The sequence below is a fragment of the Nylanderia fulva genome, unplaced genomic scaffold (assembly GCF_048542155.1).
Source record: "Nylanderia fulva isolate GAGA-0341 unplaced genomic scaffold, ASM4854215v1 Scaffold31, whole genome shotgun sequence".
In the NCBI taxonomy this organism is placed as follows: Eukaryota; Metazoa; Arthropoda; class Insecta; order Hymenoptera; family Formicidae; genus Nylanderia; species Nylanderia fulva.
The window spans coordinates 2,079,876-2,104,163 of NW_028190379.1; the positions used below are offsets into that span (position 1 = coordinate 2,079,876).

Consider the following 24,288-nt stretch of genomic DNA (forward strand, 5'->3'; position numbering starts at 1 on the left):
TGCATCACGCGTCAGCTCCTTCGTCGGGATTGCAAAGTTCTCCGCGGGAGAAAACTCATCCGAAACTATTTGCTCCGGGTACGCCCGCGGAAAGTATATCTAAGAGAGGCTACGTCTTTTTATATCGCCGAGTTCCGTGCAGGATTACTCTCCTTTTATTACTACGGATCAAAGAGAAGGTTGGACGATCGTCTTTCTACTTACTTACCTGGCGAGGAAATTGCCGTCGACGTAACGACCTGCAACAGAAAGAACAGGTCATCATTACAAAGAGAAATGTAAATCGTAGAACTCGCGAGTTCTCTTTCAAGGGAAAGAGAAAAAAAAATTAGAGATTAATAGGACATTTATTATCTGAAGACTATATGAATATTACATCGATACTCAATCTCGTATAACTCAGTCTACAACTAATAGATGAAAACGAATCGACTTTGTTATGCAATGCGATCTCCTTTCAACAAATTGCCGGAGTTCTCCATCTCGATGAAACTATATAAAAATGTATTTCTTAATTTTTCATAATAGACCTCTTAGATATGCAATTCTCACGAGACTGAGACCTCCGTGAAAGAAAGATTCGAATAAAGAATCCTTTATCTTTTTTTTTTTTTTGAATACCACATGCGTGCGATTATCCTGAAAGAGATACACCGTGTACTGAAAGAAAACCGCGCGTTTCCTTAGGCGGACAAGCCGCAGATGTATATACAATATACGCGTTCGCACGATTCGGCTGCTCGCTCGCCGGCGAATAAATTACGCGGGCATTTTATTCGCGTCCTTACGCAAATGGAATGCACAAAGGCAGCGTGGAGACGCGGCGCGGTCTGGAATGGCGCAAAGCGACCGGATGCGCCGCGAAAAGAAGCGCATCCCTCCGTTCTCGAGGAGACGCACATATGGACGGTTTTAACTCATTTCGCGCTACCGTCTGTGCGATTCTCATTCGTCGTGCGCGGTCCCATTCAAACCAGATCGCGGTGGAACGTATAGGGTACAATTTACGTACCAAGATGCTCCACGGGATTCACTCGAGATATTTCGATCATTCGAAAAAACCTGAATTTGATGTTTATAAAACGCTATATTTATATATAATTTATATGAACTTGTATACATTCCTTCCATATTAAAAATTATTAAAATATATGCTGATAAAAAAATATATATGCTGTTATTTAAATGTAAATATTGTATGAGATATATTACACACATTTTTATTTTATTCAAATCACAAGTATATCCGGAAAATTTTTAAATTATTTTTCTCTTGGCAAAAGTATCGATGAATCTAATAATTATAAACTTTCAATTTTTTTTATTTTTTATCTTGAATATAAAATATTTGCTTTCCATTGTTTCGATGTTGGCAATATTTGTACATGGTAAAAATACAATGCAAGTAATATTTATCGTTACTACGATAATACGATGCAACAAAAAATATGGCAGTTGATATAAAATATAGTTCCTATTTACTATCCCCGCACCTCAGATTACATATCACTTGATATCTCACTTAGCTCGGTTCTGACACACGTTCATTTATACGCGGCAATTTCATGACGACGAGAATGGGAACATTTACGAGCGAGCTTGTTACAATTGCAACGTGCACGCGTCAAAAAATACGATTGTGTTAAAATCTATAGGTTTCTTAATCACTTTATATGGATTGAAAGTGACGTAAATTCGAAAAAACCACGATTCTGTACCAAATTTGCAGCGAATGATATATTTAAATCAACATAATACGCTATTAATGAGTTCATATATATTAATAAAATGTAGGAAGAGGCACGCTTTTTCATGATTAAATTCTATTATAATTATTAAAATTTTTAATTAAAATAAATTATTAATTATTTGTTAAATATATACCATGTATGTATGTGTGTATATTTTTGTATGTGTGCATGTATGTCTTTTTTTTCTCTATTTAATGCGTTCCTAATAATCTTACATTATATTCAGATGTGTATTGCATTCTGCATTCATATTTTACTCATTCTATATTTTAACAATTCAAGTTTCAATGCAATCGCGTATTGAAATTCACAATTCACCATTCTACGCAAAGTTTCATTGCTAAAGCAGGAAGCAGGGAGATATCGGGACGTGTTATTTCACTTGGCGATAATATAATCGAGTCGGGAATGGTTTCATGTCAATCGCAGACTATAGACTTTATCAATCAATGGCATTCACTCGATAATACATGACGACTGTTGACATAGTTCTATCAATTGAATCTTAATTAATAATATTAAATAACAAAAATTATCAATTTCTCATGTTATTAATATTTATATGTATATTTAAAATAATATAAACAATTATTTGCAAAGTAGTTAAAGCTGTGCGTACAGTTTCTTTTACAGAAAAGCTGTCCCCCAAATATACGGGACTCCAATTTCGTAAGTGACATAAATGCAGAGTCGCTCTTAACACGAGTGCCGTGTCTGCTCGACTAATTGCGTCAAAAGGAACGAAAGCGAACGACATTAAGCACACAGACAGCCGCCGGTCCCGCTTCTCTCAATGAATGCGACCGTCTTCTTCTCGCCGTCACGGCTTCATGTTTCTTCTCCCCATTGAAGCTAGCGCAGATGACGCGAACAGCTCTCGAAGATGTGTACCACGTGACGACAAGATTTCCACCGAACTCCTATATTTAGTCGAGCAGCGGCGCTTTTTACATGTCAAGCAACCTCGACGGTTGTACCACGAGACTACAGAGCGAAGACACTAATTTAGAGGCGTGTCGGCACTTAGAATGCATCGAACGGGTACCGGCGACGTCATCATTAGAGCGGCTGCTTCTTTCGATCTTCATTACGTTGGCCTCACATCAGACTCTTATAAAGAGTCTTGAGTGAACAATTTATTTTTTATTTATTTTTGCTTAAAAATGCCAACTTTTCTTAATTATCCTCTACTATAGATCGCGTATAAATATTTTGTTATATTACACAGAGAGAATTTTCTCTTAGAATTTACGCTGAAAATCATGGCAATCATGAATAATAATATATTTATGTAAGAATAATAATATCTACCACAATAAAATATAAAATATGTTCGATGAATTTTACTATGTACCTAATAATATTTTTTATTGTGATAAATATTAATCAGAAAAATTCTTATAAAATTCTTCCATTGTCAATGATTACCATGATTTTCAGGGTAAATCCTAAGAGAAAATTCTTTCCGTGTATTAATCTACGTAAATTATTTATAAGACCTGACTCAAATATTCTATAGATGGATCGTTGTAAAAAAAATACCTTGGCGATTTATTTTTTACTTCTAGATAGGCAAAAAGAATATTTATTTTTTCTTAAAACTGGGAACTTTTCTCAATCGCAGTTGATGAGTTTTCGACAATTCTGACAATAGTAGGACTCGACGAGCTCCAAGTGTGAGAGCAGCTTTATGGGTTCGGTATATCGGAAACAGAAGGAGTGCGGCGAGAGTAGTTGCCGTGGTGTCTCCTGTCTCCGAGTGACACCACACGAGATACGGCGCTTATGTTAATGCGAGGGGCATACCGTGTAGAACGAGAAGGACTGACACACAATGCTCGGCGATAGCGGCGCGAGTCCGGCTGGCCATTAATAACGAACGGTACGAACTCAATGAATCACGGTTGCGTGCACCATTATAATGTAAATACTCAACTCGCGACTTAGCCTTTGCACGTCCTGTTCTGCGTCAGTTGTTTGCGGGAACGGACATTTCGGCAAACCGGAAACGGTATCGCGAGCGTGTCGTCGGATCGAGCTGACTCTCTACATCCGAAGTGAATACTCGAGATTTCCGATAAGGGGTTAAGTTTCCGCGCGAAAAGTGTTCGATCTGATTCTAATTGCGAACGTCGTTGATGTTACGCGTTGCTAATGGAAGGCTTCCGTCAAAGCCTCTTGGAGCAAACAGTATCGGTATCAAGCAGGGAATCGATATCTTCCTCTAAGACACCCGACAGCGTTGATGAAACATTAGTCTGAACTGCATCTAGCTAGATTATACCTTAAGGCACAATGATTGCTAATGAATCTTATAAGGATTCTCTGAAAAACCTTGTCAATGAAGACGAATTTTTAATACGATCGATCAGATAAATAGTAGTAAAAAAAATTATTTTAAATAAATATTATAAGTTACATTATAATCAATTAATTCGTCGAACTTGAAAATCAAAGAACATGATAATTTTAGTACATCCTGATATTTTTTTTTTAATTTTATTTATATTTTTAGAATTTTTTAGAATAAATTTCGATTTAGTTACACCTGTAAACAGAACAGAATTACTTCTCAGCAAAATAATTTCCGCGTCTCACGCTCTGCAAGCCAGCGACGTTAAATACGAAATGAGACTTCAACGGGAATGATTCAACAACCTTATTACCACATAATATCTTGCCTTCCAAGACTCACGCGTTAACTCAGTATTGCGAGTGCGCATAATGCACTCTGTCTCTTTCTTCCTTCCAACGAGAAGCAAAGACGCAAATTCGGTATGCAGTCTACTGTGTTATAGCATTATCGTGCCGCTTCAACTTGCTCCGCGTTATAATCATCGTCTTACGGGCGCAATAATTTAAACGACGCGTCTCTCCGTGTACGCGCGAACTTGATATTCTCTATGTTTACCGATGCTCCTTGTTAAAGAGTTTTCTTTCCGTGTTCGGTGGATTAAGATTAGCGTAAGAGAAATCGTCTCACGGCATATCATACATTCCTCGAGGATATATGCGGCACGCTATTTTTCCACCATAAAGATTGCATCTATCAAAGTAAATATGCACGCGTCTAACCGCGCGCAACTGCACTTTGCAATTTGACGTCCAATATGTCAGATGTATTATGAATTAATTATTGAATCTAGCACGTACACGTTGCAGAAAAAATGCACGAAATGCGCACTAGATTTCGTTTACTTTTTAATATCGAATATATAGTACACACGTATAATTTTATAAAATAGAATTAATTTATATGTAATATTAATATAATATTAAAAGGTATATAAATTTCATATATCATATAAATATATTAAAAATATAATTCTACGAAAGATAAAGATAATTATCGAATAATAATTAGAATTAATGTTAAGCAAACTTGATTTTAATAACAAACTCATTTAAGATTGCAAGCCAGAAAAATCTGCAATAATTATAAGTCAAGCATTATATGTATATGTATCTTTGCCTTTCTTTAAAATCTCGATATGTACATATATGCAACATCTTCTTCCCGTTTACGGTCCGTCGTTCATAATCTAATTTCAATCGACAGTCTAAGCCATCGAAGTTGTTGCCAACAACGGCTTCGCGTCTATCTGGACTAAACTAGTCGAATGTCAGGATGTCGAGTAACTCATGAATTTGCATGGAGACCAAGCCAAATATAATCTTAGTGTACACAGATGGTTCTCTCACTCACCCTCTTTCTCTCTCACTCACCCTCTTTCTCTCTCCCTCCCCTTCCTTTCTCTCCCTATCTCTCATCCCCTTTCTCTCTGTATCGTCCTGTAGGTAGACGCTTTCACCCGAAGGACCCGGCTCATTCTCACCGCTCATGGCACCGTCGTGGATAGGAAGTGCAGATTGCCCTGTTTAATTACTGGTTAGGGATGGATGGGGAGTTTCGAGGGCAATCAGCCTGTTTGTATTTGCTTGCAGGTTTATGTCGGTCTACTCGTAACCCGCGCCATCCGATTTCTACGAGACAGCTCAATCCACGGAACATTGCATTCTACGACATTGTGGTTTCCATCTTTGTGCCCCGTCACGCGAAATGAATTAACGCAATCAAAAATAATTCCATCATGATTCACGGATTTGCAAAAGTTTAATATTTAATCTACAAATAAATTGAATAAATAAAATAAGTTATTCAATTTTTTTTTATTAAAGAAGAGAAGAAAATTTGCATATCCAAAAGAAGAAATAATTTTAAATTCAATATAAATATTAAAAGCAACAAGTGTTACTATATATTTAAAATCATCACACACCACATATATAAAATTATCAAATCAAAATTAATAATATCATTAGTAGTAAATTCTTGCAATAAATACTTGTGTAAAACTTATCGACAAAATTCTAAAAGACACGTCGCGTCGGGCTTTACGAGTAAATTTACATAGTGTATATTTGCAATACGGTGTCATTTTATTATAACATTGTACCTACAAGAAGCTCGCAAGTTCAGCGCACATCACGCCGCTTCTTTTTTTTAAGACTGCACAAAGTTCGTGAAGTCCCTATCAAACTAGAAAGTTTGTTTACTCCGAAGGCGCGCTATCTAAACTAAGACGCCCGTACGCATTTCCAGATAGTTGATGGTAAGTTTAATGGAGATTCTATAATTACTATCTTAGCATGGCACTAAATTATGCACGATTATCTAGATTGTAGGTACATGTTTGCTAAAGTGCATGTCTAGTTGCTGTTGCAGTTTGGCACAATATAGCGCTCTTGTTACACTTCAATGAAGTTAATGCCGTTCGTCGATGCAAGCTGCTTGGCAAGCTAAGGCTATTGCCAAGCTGAGCCAATGTTCTCTGCCACGACATAGTTTATAATTTTAATTGATTGGGAAATGTCCTTTGTGTTACATTGGCGTTAAAAATTTCATTAGTTGTGATGGCATCGTATACGAAAATCGATAATATGATTACGTCCTAACAAACTTTATATTATGACAGTGAAATAGTACCTCTCTCTCTCTCTCTCTCTCTCTCTCTCTCTCTCTCTCTCTCTCTCTCTCTCTCTCTCTAATCAAATTTCGAGTCTATGTATTTTCTCCCTCCGAGTGATAGTCAGTTTTAATAACATTAGAATAAATATGAAGAAAAATTCTGTGTAAAAAAAATCTGAATTGCATGAAAGCAAATAACCAGTTAAAAATGATCCGATTATACAAATGATATCTCATTCGCTGATAAGCATAAGCAAAGTCGGTTTCCAGATGTAACTTTAATAAAATTTGATCTAATCTTTCGCACTTCCATAACATCTACAACGTAGGAATAATACTTGCTCGTAACGTGTCGAGCATGTTAGTTAGTATCCGGAGGGTATTTAGACTACTGCTCTTTTTCCAACATCGTGTTGCTATCCTAACACATAGGTACACAGCAGATACGTCCGTTTTTCCCTTTCACGAATGAAACAGCCAGAGTATACCCGGGATCCTACATTAGCCGGAAGCCAGACATTCGCTTTGCCTGCACCGTAAATGAGTTTTGCGTATTTGTTGCATACGCGAGAAAGCGCGCGGAACTATTTACACGCCGGCTCTCACAAAGTGAGTTCCCACCGACATTCATTCACTATTTCAGTGCATGAAGCACGCGAAAGGTTCGCGTGCGAGCCGCGCTTCCTTGACAACAGGCCGTTTCTCGCGAAAAGTCTCGACGTCACTGCCCACAATGGTATTCTTCACTGTCATCCGAATTGTCAAGTGATTCTAGCTTTCCTTTTGCATTTCAGTTTACACAGTAAAGATTATACGAACATGTTTAACACAAATGTATGTTAATTAGTAATTATATTATATGTATAGTAAGAAAGAACATTACATATGTCCTTATCAAAAATTTTGTTAAAAGTTGTCAACATCATAATTTTCATTTCTAAATATTTCAATCAAATTATAAATTTTATATGCATTTTAAAATATTTACACAGAATAGATTAAAAAATAATAATGTTTATTTAACCTACCGACATTCATAAAAAAATTATGCACATAAACATTAAACAAATAAATCTCTAAATAAATCTTGTTCGCGTACAAAATTTATAATAAAAAGCATCGATCGGAAATTCAAGATATTTTATGATTCGAGTAAAAAAATTTTATCCGCGAGCGTAACATCTAATTTTTTTTTACCTTTCATTAAAATTCCGTATCATAAATTTTTGCCTGTCTCATTGCACGAATTAAAGTGCATGTCTGGACGAAAATTCGTGTTCGTGTTTCGGCGTTATCAATCTGGCTGGTCGTAAAACGAAAACGCCAGCGCTCCTTCGACGTATTTCTTTTATTATATTTTTCACGCGCGGTGGGCTCCGTCTTAATTGGCGCATTCCGTTGTGCATTCGCAGACTTATTCGATTCACGTTGCGTCCCCGATACCTTAATGAAGCAAATTTGCATTCATACGCGACGCGAGTAAGCAAATACGGTATTACAATAAAACTGATCTCGCATCTCGTATCGTCCACAAAAGATAAATGCATCTGCTCGCAGTAAACTCTCTGATTTCGACTTTGGAGTCGCACAATAATGACTCAAATGCAGCTTCATGCTGCAAGGGACGTTATAATTGATCTTGCTGAGACACACGTACAAGAAATTCGAGATGTATAATCATATATCACGAATAAAGTTTAGTATGCAAATTAAGAGATCAAATGTAAAAATTAAATGCTGAATTTTTAAATATCAATAAAAATTCATGTTTTTCAAATAATAAAACAATCACAATTTAAAGACATTATTTCGTAACATTAATTTCGACATTATTTAAAGAGATTATTTCGTAATTGACAATGCACAATTTTCGTAAAAAATGACACAATATACGCGCTGTTTAAGAAATAAATCACCAATAATATTTTATACTTGTTTAGAGCCAAATGTCCATTTATATTATTAGCACTAAAAAATAAGTATATATATATTCCATCATTACGTGCAATTGTTATGACGCAAGAATAATATAATTTGCAAGTAGCTCCCAGAAAATTCGCGCGGTAACACAATCAGACTTCGCGACGCTCCGGCTTTATCACGAATAAAACTCAGCTCTCGTACTTGTATCTAAACCGAAGAAAGATGACGTCAAGCCATCTCTCTCTCTCTCTCTCTCTCTCTCTCTCTCTCTCGCTCTGTCGTGAGCGCGGTGTATATATCGCGGCTTTAACTCCATTATCCATAAACTTCCTCGAGAGATCGGGAAAACTTCTCGACGTACAACACCGCCAGATTCGCCCAGACACAAAGGTAGACGGTAGATAGGTAGTCGTCGCGACGGATTCGCGATCATAGGAGTGAGAGAAGGGAAGAAAGAGACAGGGAGAGAGATCCGGAGAATGGAATCGTCGATATGGGGTCTCGTTACTAGCGTGATACGCCAGTGCCAACAAAGCGGTTCTGTCCGCTGGCTGAATGCACCGGCATAACTAACATAAGCACGGGACTCTAGCAGTCCAATCAGAATAGTCCAACAAAGATACCGTTCTGTGTCCATTGTGCAAATCCTGGTCCGCGCGTTCTCTGCGACGATAGTGTATCGGGGCTTTTCTCGATCTCTGATCGAAACGTGCCCTCCAGAGAGTGAACATTGTTTACGCTATCCTAAATGTCGTCCTGTATATGTCGATGAAACTTTGCGCTGCATAATATATTTCGCGCGTCGAAAATCAAAATAGGGCACTGAGAAAGAGAGACGTATTTAGATTTAAATTAGGGATAAAAAAGAAGGAAATATTTGAGAGATCGTTTAACAGGGTGTCCAGCAAGACTCAATGAGAAACAATTCCCTGATTTTTTAGTATTGTTTTTTTCCAAATATATAATTTGCATATATCTATATGACAAATCAATTAAATGTTAAATCATGAAATCCTTGACATTATTTTTGTCAACGATGAAAAGGTTCGGAAGTTGAAAAAATAAAAATTTTAATCAATTATACAATCTGCATTATGTACGAAACAAACATATCATTATAAGTTACTTAAATAATCACCTTTTTTATTTATATTGTATCAATTTTTTAAATTTTGTCTCTACCAAACACATTGAAATAAAATAACACGACGATGAAAATATAAAACAAAAAAATTTCGAATTATTGAAACAAATGTAGAATGTGAAAAAATCCAGATAAATAGTAAAATTTCCTGACTTTTTCACTGACAATTCCAGATTTATAAAATTCCCTGACAATGCCCGGTTTTCCAGGTTTCCCTGACCGCTAGACACCCTGTTTAATCAATACAATAATTAATTAGCATTAATGTATGTCACATCTCATTTTCTTTATAATTGTTCTAATGTCTTTATAATTGTGTCATCTATTTCGCAACCGAAAGCTCAGTCGAAAATATTAGCTCGCGCTGCAACGCGAGAGATTTCGAAATCGGAAGTCCTCTCTCGTCCTTTAAAATCCTTTCTTCTCGCGCAATTTAAGCTCGTTCATTTTCCCCGAATTGACCACTTTTCCGCGCGGACATTCTTTAATTTTCTCTTCGTGCCAGGACGAAGATTAGCACGGCGTAGTGCAGAACAAACTCTTGCCGCACTGTCCAAATTAAAACGTCGAATTAATCGACGGACGTACCTTTTATATGCGCCGTTAGTCATCTCAATCTTGTGCCTCTTATCCGAGACTCCCTTCGCTTCTCCTTTTCCATTTTGCACAAGAAAACGGACATTATCTGACGTAGCTTGCCTCGTTTTAGAGACCATCGAACGATGGAATGGAGGAATTGCCGATGAGAAAGAACGCTCGGAGAAAGAGGTGCAATTACAGGGATATGTACGGCCGGTTTCGTTCGAACGACGATAATACGCCGCGTAGAAAAGAATTTACGGATGAAAGCGACGAGATAATTAATCGCCGTGCCGTGACGCCCTTTATATTGACGGCACGCGTCACGATCAGCTTATCGATTCTCACTTGATGCCGGGGATCATTTCATCGCAATAATAAAAGGCGTTGTTAAGAGAGCAAGCGCAAGAAGAATGGATTACCAATCATTTTTTAATCGGCAAATGACTGCAAATTTTAAATCTTATATATATGTTTCGTGAATGACTATATATGTATATATTCATTATTTCAATATAAAATCAGTATAAATTAATAATCAATTAATTGATCGATTATTAATCTTATTGATTTTTTTATATTGGAATAAATCTAATGATTATATACATTGTATTATATTTTATTATTTTAATCAATAATTTCTCTCAGAAGAGACAGATTGACGTGTCGCAATTGAAAGATTAGTGTTCGAAAAAAAATTTCTGGTGCTGGCTTCTATCTTTTATTTTTCTTTCGAAAAGGAGCAGAAAGCTTATGCAAATTATGTAGAAAAAAAGGATGGATACTTTCTCGCTCAGTAATTTCCAGAATATAATTGCCTGACTTTTTTCAACGATACAATGATAGGTATTCCTCGCGCGTCCGTTAAATTATAAAAAAAATATGCTGACGTTCGGTGATTCTTGCCGAAATGGAAATATTTATACGGTCGTTACACGGTATGCATAAATAATGAACGGCGGCGAACGCGTCATGTCAGCGGGACGCTTTGCGGGATTGTCGAGAGCAGCGTTCACGCATATCCCTCAAATGACAGTCATATTAGCGCGACGTGCACTGCGGTTTGGAGTATCTGTTACCTGTTACATTGTAGCAGTCAGCCTCAACCTATCATTCTAGTGAGCCGTATAGTAAATAAATTGATCGTAATAATGTTGGTACGGGATTTATCATAATCGTGAAACGCATAAGATACATTTTGCGCTTATTTTGTTGTTCCGAATTGTGCAATGTATCTCAACTCAAATAAATCTCAATACAATATTTATATTTATTATATAAATATGATTTTTTTATACATATAATTAAAATTATTTTTATAATAAAATTCTTTTTACTTTGTAACGATACATTTCGTAGTTATAATCAAGATTTAGCGAGCGGAAAAAGAATCAATCAGGTAAAAAATATATTAAAATACATTTTTTCCGTTAAGCTTATTTTTTACGAAGATTATATCAACTTAATTTTATTTGCACATGAAACATTAATTATATAGCGAAAAAAAAGGATATTAAATTAACTTCAAAATGTCTTCGGATATAAAAACTATAATCGCAAGATAAATAATTCCAAACTTCAAAGTCGAATATCCCGAGTTCAGAGATGAAAGAGGATTGCGCGCAGGTCATTAGAGGGATTACCACGAATGTGTCAATAAGGATCGTCCGGCAGCTTCCGAGGTGAAGCGCGAGGTCTCTAAATCCCGCAGTGATTATCTGCGATTCATTGGTGACCAGGGATTTCTTAACGCGACGAGTTACCCGATAAATTAATCTCCAACAGAGTTTTCGTCCTCACAGTTAATTAATAGCCACGGGCGATCTCATCGCTGCATCTCATCGATGCTTTGAACACTAATTAGGTGTTTCGCAGGTTTACATATAGATCGTATTTAATATTAAATTTTAAGGCACTAATGGAAACTATATTGAAGTTAATACAGAAACTATTCTATTTGAAAACTTATTAAAATTGCAATTTTACAAATCTTTTACACTAAATGTCATCAACATTAAACAGAAAAATTAGCAATACACGGAGAGAATTTTCTTTTAGAATTTATTTACCCTGAAAATTATGCTAATCGTGAGACAACATGATATTGGAAGAATTTTATGAGTTTTTTATGATTAATATTTATCACAATAAAAAATATTAATACATGTACATAGTAAAATTAATCGAATTTATTTTATATCTTATTGTGGTAGATATTAATATTTTTATTGTAGTAAATATTAATTAGAGAGACTCTTATAAAATTCTTCCATTACCATATTGTCTCGTGATTACCATGTTTTTCAGAGTAAATTCTAAGAGAAAATCCTCTCCGTGTGTTATAGAGTTATTTGAAAACTTTGTTATTAAATTTAAAATTTATATTAAATATTCTATATTTCTATATTGTATTTTGTACTATATCAGAAATATGATTTACCATATCATTTTATTAATCCAATATCTCTATAGATTAAATTGATCATTTATTTTGATAAGGAACATAGCCCAGACACTTCTCTGTGATTCTAAGATTTTTCAGAAAATTCTGAAAAATCAATCAGAAATTCTCAAGAAAGATCGCAGCCCTTATTGATAATTAAGTTCGACTTTTGTGCGCGACCGCGTGCGAAGATACCGCGCTTGATGCACGCGAGAAAACATATTACCGCGCACTGTCTCCTCGGTGACGCAGCCTTCACGTAACATAGAGAAGACCGGGGTAATTAAAATAAGAGGGAGTTTGCGCCCTGAATGCTATCTTAGCGTCGCGGTTAACCTCAGGAGATCCAACGGCATTTCGGCTCAACCCACACGCTCACAATTGGCAGGTATACAACCCGGGCCTTAGGTATGCACTTGCTACCGGGGACTTGCCTCCTACGCTCTTGCTGACACCACACCGAGCTAACTTGCGGCAGACTTTAGAGTTTAGAGTTTAGTTAGCGGCTGGGTCCGCATCTCATGTTAGTCTGATTACTCGGAGACCGAAATGTGTGGCTTGTTGTTTCTACCCAGATAACAACCGGCATATACCGAGATGTCGACCTTCTGCGAGAGAGTATGTGCGTGTGTGTGTGTGTGTGTGTGTACATGTGCATATGTGGGAGAAAGAGAAGGTTATAATGCGTTTCTCCGGTATAATTCTGATTCAATTAAGGATTTACTAAATTGTTACACGGTTATATCACTTAATGCTACACATTCGATACCGCATGCATGCTTTTAATCGATCGTTGATTATGTGAATAATATACATATGTATAGGTTCATTGAAGCTATAATTATTACTGCATCCAATTCATTTTTGATATGCCAAAATATCGATATATGCATTAAATACATTGCATAATATAAGTATAAATATAGACAATCGCAGAGTGTCACAAATGTCAGAATGTTATAAATTTCTACAAGGAAAAGAAAATTGTATTACTGTGTAAGTTTCACTACTTCTTTCAAGTACTACTTGCATTCGTTCTTATGTTCTCAGCGCAACTTCAAATAGTAGGCTTTTGAGAATCGAGCATCCTTTTTGATACATGGATTTTCGTTTAAGGGGTTAGGCCAGTCTAGAGTCCTCAAAAAAGGCCTAACTTTGACAATTTATTCTGGGAGTAAGGAAAAAGAAATGGAATTTCTCTCTTTCAGGCTTTATTAAACATGTATTTGAGTGTATAAACAAATTTTTATTATGACATTTTGATACAAAATAACGGCTACTGGGCCAATCTTCGGAATCACCTTTTTCAAGAGGGCCTCTATGGGCGACGGTGATTCTAGGAACTCGTGCTATCTGAAACAAAATAAAGAACGGGATTTTAATCTACATAAGATTTGCTAGTAAAGTACGTATGTTTTTAGCTTTACATCAATTTTTCGCAAAATGGCGGACTTGTAAAAAAAAGGTTCAATTTTTGACCGAAAAAATGAGCAGTAAATTGTTTATAAAAAAAAAATTTGCAATGATAACAAAAAAATCGTACGTAGTTTACTAGATAACGTTACTGTGAAGCTACAGTTAAAATTTCAAGTGGATACGTGCGATAGTCTCCGAGTACCATCGTCGCCCGATTTGAAAAATGCAGTTTCAAGAAAAACGCGTTTAAAGTTTTACGTGCTGAAAATTTTGTTATACCTTCAGTCTACGATGCCTGCGCCGTACATTTCACCTTCCATGGACACGTGGAACTCATCTTCTTCCTTTCTGGATGCCTTCTGTTCGATTCTAGATCTTCTTGCAGCATTTGGGAGCGAACGATCGGATAATTTGATGCGGTTTTGATCAGTCTCTTGACAGTAATTATAGCAGTTTGGCCCAATTTTGATGCCTATGTTCTGCATGACTCTCATGGCACTTGTGAGGCCATCATTATAAGTACCTGCAGCAATATATACAGCTGTGTCAAGTACATTTTTGCCACTGGATGTCACTTTTGGGGCCATCGACCATACTGTATAGCGTTGAAACTCTCATTACTGTTTTGAGTGAAGCCGCCTATGCAACGAGTGAGTAGGTCATCACTGGTTAATTTTTCATAAATTGGAGTTATAGTCTTGTACACTTCTTCATGTAAAGGTGGTTTATGTGTATATTCGTCCAAAGTTCCAGTGGCCTTGGCCCTTTGCCACGAGCACCACGAATTTTCTCCGCTCGGGCAGTGATCGTGCTTGGGCTTGGCATCTGTTGATAATTTGTGATCTAGCGTTGCGTAGATCGCAGTCCTCATTTTCTCTACAGAATCATGATTTCTGCGTATCGCTACACCATAATAAATTGACAGTTCATCGATCAATTTGCCAGTTAGTTTACCTTTTCCGCCGAGGCCCTTTGTTTTCTTTTTTAAATTCCGGAGATGCGTACCCATGCGTTTCTGGACGTGATCGATACACTCTTTTTCTGGACAATCGAATCTTCATAAGGTGATGAATTTACAATACCCGTATATGTCTTAGAGTCTCCATCTCCGATATAGCTAGTATATTTCAGGTTGTGTAAAGATTTAGAGCGCTGGAACATTTCGCAAACAGCATTGACTTCCATGAGGCCCGAAGAGCCCTCGTGGTTAGCTTGGCATTCGTCGGCATGGGTTTCCAACCATTCCTCGTAATTTGCTGTACCTTCCTTCGTTTTCCAAAATTCGCATGCTTTACAGTACTTACATTTTACCGAAACGTCCACAACTTTACCAGTCTTCCATCCAATTAGCGAGACGAATCCAAAAAGCGACGAGAATCCTCGTTTTCGCCATGATCCATCAGCGGACACAGCTATTCCTCCGGAGTTACTCGATTCATCGGTTTTTCCTTTTTCCTCTTGAGCAGCTTTCTTCATACTTTGCTCACACATTATTTCTGCACCACTATGAATACATTTCACTAAAGAGTCATAAAATGAATGAAAAATCGGCCGTGGAAGATCCATGAATGCACAAAATTTTTGTATGCCGTGTAATCCCACTCCGATTAATCGCATTGCAAGAATGATTCTGCGATTAATTTCGTATGCTTTATTAATAAATGAACAGCTCGGAACAAAAACTTTATCGCATTCTTTACACGTAATCACAATCTTGAAACCCAAGCCACGATTTCCCGTTTCGGTAAATTCTACATCGGACTTACACTTTTTACAAACAACTACTTGAGAAATTGCTGTAAACATTGTCAAAAAGTCTATCATCTTGTATCCAACACTAGAATTCACTTCAATATCATCTGAATTATTTGCAGATAATTTCTTAGCAGACGTACCAACGTTCTCACTAGGCTGCTCCATTTCAAAGCGATTTAACGGACGCTGCCGCTTTGAAATGCTTGGTCCATCTGCTTTGGATTTCCGTCCTCTTTTGCCTTTTTGCACCGAATAAACTGGCTTCTTGTCATCACTCATATTGTTAACAATGATAGTTTATCAGTAAAAACCACTGTAGTCAATAAAATAAAAGAAAATAATTCGTTAAAGCAGAAAAATTAACGAAAACAAAAAGAAGCGTTCACGCGTGGTGTCGTTTTTCAGCTGTCTGACTCACACACAAGCCCACACATACAGCTGTATTGATAAACAAACACTTCCTAACGACCTTTTGGGGAACAATTATTGGCCCCGTTGGTACATTAGTGCAAAGAGTAAGGTAAAAAGGGGACAAAAGGAAGCCCGCCGCGGCAAGTAGAAAATGCGCTCGTCGCCCGCTTCGAACGCTTCGACACTACAACGGATTGGACAGGGAAAAAATTGTTTTTTCACTATTCTACCAATTGAATAATGTTTTTAGGACCCTAAAGTGTACTTTAAGCCAATAAAAAAAATTTCGATTTTTTGAAAATCCTAGACTGGCCTAACCCCTTAACGTCTATCTACGTTAAAAGCTTTCCGCAATGCTCCGAAAAGTTTTTCTCAGCTCGGGACGAGACTTACTGCCTTCGATTCAATAGGATATGAATAGGTATCGCCCTACTCCGCCCAATCCCGCCGCGGAAATAATAAATGACTTTCTTCTTCGAACGTAAAAACGCTCCTTCCGCGAATGAAAAATAATGAAACTTTGACAAAGGGAATTATAGATCATAATGTGAACTATCGCGTGTCTGAAACACGTGGCTATTTTCTATCCACGCCAATTATACTTCAAAGAGCATTCATTCATATAGTCTTGTGCATCGAAACTTTATCAATTAAGTATTTATGTGATGCTATTTTCTACACAAATTGTTATTTATAAATATCTCCGAGATTATCAACTTGTCTATATCTATAATTAGCTAAATTATTTAAAGTTGATGCATCTTGACCTTAGACAACAATGTCGTAAGAATTATATACTTATACGTCTAAAAATATCTTCTATTGCTCATAAATTTTTATACTGTTTGGTCAACAATCTTTACGCGTATTTTCTTTTTTTAATCAAAAAAAAGATATCAGTCTTGAACATTATCGAACAGTTATTGTTTTTCTCATATTAGCCAAGTTTTCAGTAGATTATTTGAATAGATAAAAGCACGAGACTCTTCACACGTCGCTATGTGTTATCATAGACGTAACCGCCATTGCAGAGAATATGCCATTATCTCAATTTATAAGCTGTCGAAACCCGAAAAGCCGCATCGTAACGGAACACAGCTACAATACGGAGATCCCAGCTATGTGAAGTTTCGCGCTTGCCGCTACCATCTGCACTAATCGCGAATTTGAACGCTGCCGTCTAATTCAATGTAGCAAAGTTCAGAGCCGGACTGTTGCAAGTTTTGCGCACCCAAATAATCGTTACGTAAACAACATTTGGGATTACACACAAATGGCCGAGAAACTTCGAGTACAGGCCTCGATAGACAAAGGATGGTAACGACTGCAGTTACTCGGAACATCGGTATTCGCGCGCAATCATGAATTCGTGCAATCGAGAATAATTCTACATATTAAGTTAAACGCCTTCCAGGAAGTAAAATGGACAAAATATCGCAAGTATACGTCTATATACACGGAGAGAATTTTCTATTAAAATTTACCTGAAAATCATGACAATCGTGGGACAATATATGGTATTGAAAGAATTTTATCAAAGTTTTCTCTGATTAATATTTACCACAATAGAAAATATTAATATGTACACAATAAATTTTATTATAATAAAATTAATCAAACATATTTCATGTCTTATTGTGGTAGATATTAATATTCTTATTGTGATTAATATTAAGAAGAGAAACTTTTATATAAAATTCTTTAAATACCATATATATTATCCCACGATTTTCCATGATTTTCAGAATAAAACCTAAGAGAAAGTTTGTGTATACATTCTCTGTGTATACATTCATATGTATATCGAGAAAAATTCTTTTATACTGGAGTATCAAATTAGAAAATTGATTATGAATTTTATCCATAGAAAATAATAAGTTCAATATTTTCATTTCGTTACAGAACAAAAAAATCTTAAAAGCTCAAGACTCGTGAAGGATTTCTCTCTTCAATAGTAGGATTGTGAATTCGTGCGCGATCGAAAACTGTTTACGTAGCGCGAGCGTAAAACCGGGCATATACGGGTCGGGTCCCTTTACACCCACGGTCCAACGAATTTCTATGTTGCAAGTGACCATTTCCATGCCAAACCAACTCGACCTCGCGCACGCGACCGTATGTACCCACATCGAACGAATTCAAGCCCGCAGCAACGTTAGGAATTCATTTGGTCTGACGTAACGCACTCGCAAGTGTAATATTCGCTGTTGCACGCGAGTAGCGAGACGCGAACGATGAATGAACGGGGGCGCGATGGTGCATTTCAAATCAAGCGATAATTTTAGCGACCTAAAACGCGTCGCAATTCAGGACGACGGAGGGAAGAACGGCTCCCTTTGAATCCGGGATAATTAAACAGCAAAATTTCCCGTCTTCTCCCACGTGCGCCCACTAAACAGCGAGAGCGTTTCTCTCTTTCTTCGCTTTTCTCTGTCTCATTTCCTCTCATTTTGCATAACAAAAACTACTTTACTCGTAATTAAATAAAGTTTGTTTTAGCGAAAAACGCGCGTGAGCGCGGGGGTCGCGACGATGTTTCTGACAATGCGTGTTTTGTCACCGCGCGGGAACTCGTTACCAACTTTGATAATAATTGTATAGCTTCTACGTTCTCTCGCCTGTAACTTGCGCGCCGCAGACTGGGACGTTTATTCCAAGTGCCGCGTTAATTATTAATATGTGCGGTTAAACAGAAAGTTCGCGAACGACCGGCGCGTTTACGGATATGTTAGACGTTATCGGGTTTTTTCACCATTCGCGATATTTTTATTTTATACGTAAAATCATATCAATGCATCTTATTTATTTTATTTCCTATTATACTTCAATAAATATATATATATATTTTTTTTTAAAGGGAGAAAAACTAGATGTATATTATAATAATTTTATTTCGACTAATCAATCACCATTCGTGCTACTTTAAAAGAAAACAATTAAGGAGTAGGAAAATTAATACTCGTGCATCAAGATTGATACTGCCAAGAATTCGCATTAGCAATTGCAGTTGCAGAAGCGTGTAATAAATACAGGCTGATGTAATAGAAGACGATGGAAAACGCGAGCTCTCCTACTACGCAAAACTGCGAGCTGTCGTCCATTAATTACTTCCTAAGCGGACAGAGACACTTAGTTCTCGAGATGTTGTAGGATCACGAAGCGCGGAAAAACGCGAAGTCGACGGACGCGGGAGAAAATGCGAGATAAAGCCTTCGGTGTAGTTCGTATTATGTAGCAGTTTAGCCGAGACGTTGACAAATCGCTTTCACCGAGAGCGATTCATCCGTTTCACTCTGTGCGGACGCTTCGTGTCTTGTTCGATCGACATTGAATATTGTTCGACTACTGCATATACCGATAGGCATACGACGGTCGGTTTAAAATAAACATACCGTTCCATAAATCATTATTTCCACCGACCGGTATCGCGAAGCATCCGGCGAACTTGAAGAGTGCATCGATATTCGAGGTAACGGACTATCGATGCTCGCGGAGTGCTCTGTCCACTTTACTCTGTCCACTCCTCCCATTTCCGTTCCGTTGGGAAATTTACGATCAAGCGCCGATCGCATTTTAAATCTTTGACGTTTGACGTTTCTCTAGCGAATCATAAATAGTTTCTGTTTAATGAAGACGAATTAAAGATGTACGAGAATGAGCAGTAGTGGATAAAACTGACAAATAAAACCAAATGACAGCTCCTACTTCATCAATATGATGAAGACAAGATCGATGGAAATTGCGTTTTAATAAGATAGTGAAATATTTAAGGAAATATTTGTATTCTAGTTTGCGCAATCTTTGTAGTTTACGTGAGAAGTTTAAATCTTTGACGTTTGACGTTTCTCTAGCGAATCATAAATAGTTTCTGTTTAATGAAGACGAATTAAAGATGTACGAGAATGAGCAGTAGTGGATAAAACTGACAAATAAAAGCAAATGACAGCTCCTACTTCATCAATATGATGAAGACAAGATCGATGGAAATTGCGTTTTAATAAGATAGTAAAATATTTAAGGAAATATTTGTATTCTAGTTTGCGCAATCTTTGTAGTTTACGTGAGAAGTTTAAATCTTTGACGTTTGACGTTTCTCTAGCGAATCATAAATAGTTGCTGTTTAATGAAGACGAATTAAAGATGTACGAGAATGAGCAGTAGTGGATAAAACTGACAAATAAAACCAAATGACAGCTTCTACTTCATCAATATGATGAATACAAGATCGATGGAAATTGCGTTTCAATAAGATAGTGAAATATTTAAGGAAATATTTGTATTCTAGTTTGCGCAATCTTTGTAGTTTACGTGAGAAGTTTAAATCTTTGACGTTTGACGTTTCTCTAGCGGATCATAAATAGTTTCTGTTTAATGAAGACGAATTAAAGATGTACGAGAATGAGCAGTAGTAGATAAAACTGACAAATAAAACCAAATGACAGCTTCTACTTCATCAATATGATGAATACAAGATCGATGGAAATTGCGTTTCAATAAGGTAGTGAAATATTTAAGGAAATATTTGTATTCTAGTTTGCGCAATCTTTGTAGTTTACGTGAGAAGTTTAAATCTTTGACGTTTGACGTTTCTCTAGCGAATCATAAATAGTTTCTGTTTAATGAAGACGAATTAAAGATGTACGAGAATGAGCAGTAGTGGATAAAACTGACAAATAAAACCAAATGACAGCTTCTACTTCATCAATATGATATGAATACAAGATCGATGGAAATTGCGTTTTAATAAGATAGTGAAATATTTAAGGAGAGATTTGTATTCTAGTTTGCGCAATCTTTGTAGTTTACGTGAGAAGAAGTCTATGTACACATCACATGTTGACAATACGTCGACAAGTCACGTAGATGTGATGTTCTAAGTATAATCTATGGCGCAATTCTGCTAGAAACACAAGATGCATATCACTGACAAGAGTATTGCAATTTGTACTCAGCTTTGCAACCGCCGTAGAAAATATTAAGTTGATATATTTGATATGCGACATGAAAAGACATCACACACATTTGTAGAGCTTGGGATTTATATATGCGATATTTTTATAAAAAGCAAATGTGCCTCCTAAATAATCAGTAGATATATTCAAATAATTTATTTTTAAAAAACCTACACTATTCTCAAACAAAAAAATTCTTTTGTGAAAAAAATATTTTCATAAAAATATTTCAATTTTTATATTCACGATAAATTTTCTCCGCGTAAAGTTGAATTCTTCGCACAAATTGGTTTAGTGGAAATTTAATGAAACACAAATAATTAACAAATTTGATTTATAAAATATATTGCTTCATGATTTTCAAATGATATATAATATCGTAATATTCATAGCATTCAATACTACAAATTTTTATATTAAAATATAAATAGTAGTATTAAAAATTGCATACACAAAATAGATTACATATTAATTCAAAAAATGTTCTAATTTTCAATAATTTTATCCTTTTTATTCTTTTATCAAAAAAATTTAAATAACTCAAGTACAATGATGTCTATTAATTATATTTAATTGCTCACCCGAAATTTTATTTGTCTATAAATTGTAGCTATCAAACTATTTCACGCACACCTTCGTCAACCTAAACTAAAATAAGATGCTTGTTAGACATTTAACAACGGTTCAAATATACAGGTAGAGTCGAGTTCATGGCGAAAAGCTACAGTCGAGGACTAAAGCGACAGTGGCATAAAGTTTATAATTATACAGTTAGCCAGCGGTCCTAAATACGAAATTAAAGCGCACGGTTAAATATAGAGCAAAGAGAAGTACGACTGGACTTGCGATGCCGCGGGACAAGCATTCTTCTAATAGTCACTCTGAAGAGAGAAAAATAAAGAGCGAGGTCTTTAACCCCTTCACGTTACTGCCAGACATAGCGCTTTATGATAATCCCACACACACCTACACACAAATATTTATATATACATTTTACTTAAATAATCTAAATAGTAAACGATTACAAAATTTAGTATTACTTTTTATCTCAAAACCCCAATAAAAATATGTAACATAGAATAATTAATAATAATTCGTTGAGAATAATTTTTGATTGTAAACTATTATTTTTCTGGAAAAAAAAATTTTTTTTTTTTTACGAAATAATTTCATGCGCTAAGGATTCATTTAGAAAAATATACGTACATATTCATCGTATACTCGACATTAAAATAAATCATATCCTTTCTTCCAGGCCGCTTTTTAACTGACGGTTTTGAGTACTGCAACACGAAGCATCTCTCGCCGTCTTATTCAAATAATCCGAATACATTAGCCGAGGTCTCATGAATACCAGGGATACCATTTGACGCGGGCATTTTTACTCCGACCGGTGTACGCTAAATGGCTTTATAATGACAGCTTACGCACCGCGCTCTTATATGCTGCCTTCTATCTCTCCGCTTCCCGTTTTCAGGTCCTCCAGGTGATTTCGGGCGAAACGACAACGGCGACACGGCCGCCCTTTTTTCTACCCTTTGCATTTTTTCGTAATTTTCAAGTTAATCGACTGTCTCTCGGAGAAGTACGTGAGCTATCTATCGGACGTATCGCCGACACGTAACTCGCATGCAAATGTGTGGAAGATTCTCTCTTTTTCTCTCCACTCTTTCTTTCTCTCTTCTTCTCTTGTGCGTGAGCTTCAATGTAAAATGCACTTGTATCTCTGCCAGAGTATATCGGCCAACGGGATGAAAATACTATTTAAAGAACGTTCTCTCCATCGAACACGAAAGCTGCTCTTTATCGCGAACTCATTTATTGTCAGCATGCGCCGGAAAATATCATGTCTCTCGTTAAACGGAATAATGAATACCGTTAGAAAAGAGGCCATGGGGATTGTAAATATAGGCGACGACTTTATCGTAGCCAACGTTAATCACAAAAGTGGTGTTATAATCGAATGTATTGCGATATATTTTATATTGTAAAATAATAACATGCGATTCTTTCTGAACCGTACGTATAAAAAAAATTCAAATATATAACTTTGTCGTGACATATTTTTTTGATATCTTTAAAAGCAGAGATATTTATAATGCTATTTATTATGCTAAATGAAATATTTTGTATTCTTCAATGGATATTAAACGAGAGAAATATTTGACTTTCAAATATATGCAATATATATGTATCAAAAATATGAAAATCTTAAAACTCATATATATTATTGAATATGTCGCAAAAATTTTATTTCTTTAAATTAATTATTGTGATTATGGCATATCTAAACAGCAATAAAGATTTATACCAAATTAAAATATTAAAATTTTAATATCTACAAATTAATGATAAAATTTAAATATCAGATTTATATTCTTTTAAACTAAATTAATAAAAACGTCACTAATTAAACTGACAAATGATATATTGAGTTATAAATATATTTAATGATCCTAACAATCATTTTTAAAAGAACCAAGTTGATCGTTCTCTGTTAAGTTGAAATTTTCAAAAAGAATAGAACGGATTTTTATCCGAAACAATTTCGCTCGAGAAGAAAAAAAGAGATGCTCCCCTTTTCTAGAAAAACAGAAACCCTACCGTCGATCTTCCACCGATTTTATGGAAAGTGCTTGACGCCCAAACTCTCAAAACTCGAGATTTTCTCACTGTCTAAACATCTTACCAGATAAAATTAACCCCGAAGCGATTCTTCTCAAACGCGTTTTCTCAAAATAAGTATAACTTACTAAGCGTTTCCGTTTTCCAAGAGATTTCTCTCATTTAAAGCAGTGTCTCTCAAATAAAATATGCAGGAAAAAAATGTCAAGTTCTACCAAATCTTTACTATTTATAAATATTATTCTCGATTAGCTATATAGCAGTAACGTCTACTTAAGTATTACATATAAATATTCACATTTATATGTTAGAATTTTCTG

The 24,288-nt window shown here is 35.9% G+C and overlaps 1 long non-coding RNA gene and 1 pseudogene across 1 annotated transcript in view; both read right to left on the bottom strand.

The window, feature by feature from the left end:
* Positions 1 to 206: 206 nt before the first annotated feature.
* The window catches only part of LOC114933916 (uncharacterized), a 29,827-nt gene continuing 5,745 nt past the window's right edge, over positions 207 to 24,288 (bottom strand). Inside the window, exon 3 of the long non-coding RNA XR_003820162.1 lies at positions 207 to 239. This is a non-coding gene — a long non-coding RNA (uncharacterized LOC114933916). The remainder of the gene's footprint in view (positions 240 to 24,288) is intronic.
* LOC114944636 (uncharacterized) lies at positions 14,507 to 15,978 on the bottom strand (annotated as a pseudogene).